This window comes from Eimeria mitis, genomic scaffold (assembly GCF_000499745.2).
Source record: "Eimeria mitis Houghton genomic scaffold, Emh_scaff2050, whole genome shotgun sequence".
NCBI lineage: Eukaryota > Apicomplexa > Conoidasida > Eucoccidiorida > Eimeriidae > Eimeria > Eimeria mitis.
The window spans coordinates 6,488-7,061 of record NW_013570373.1 but is presented as its reverse complement, the minus strand read 5'-3'; positions in this window follow the sequence as shown (position 1 = coordinate 7,061).

Genomic DNA, 574 nt, shown 5'->3' with positions numbered 1-574 from the left:
GAGGATATTTAATTTATTTTTCTCAATAAATAAATTAATATAATTAAATATATATTTTCTACCTTTTTTTCCGTCTATTCTTGAATTTTAAGCCCCAAATCATCGAATATGAATACCAAAGAACCGCCTCATGCATGCATATACCTCCACCCACCATCAACATATTCTGTCTGTAATACACAAATGTATATCTGCGTGCATGCAGGGTAGTTGTTGGGGGCTAGGTGATGTTTTATTGAGTGTCTATGTTCTCCTCAATGCATGCATCGGTGGCTAACAAAGGTTTTATATATCTGTATGTGGGGCTTTCATACAACACCAGCTGCAGCCAGCTGTGCTGCAACTCACAAAAAACTGCATCCTCTCCCCACCACGTATATTCTCTTTATCTTCTTTGCTTATCAGGGGGCCTCAGGAGTATAGCGGGGTTCTCCTCAGCAGCACTGCAGCAACAGTTTCCTTAAAAAATGTTTTATTTCTCTGTATTACACCTCTTGGCTGTGTTCAGATACAATCGAGAGCTGTCAATACACCTGAAAGCTACAAACAAACAGATGCAGAGAATCTCAACCCC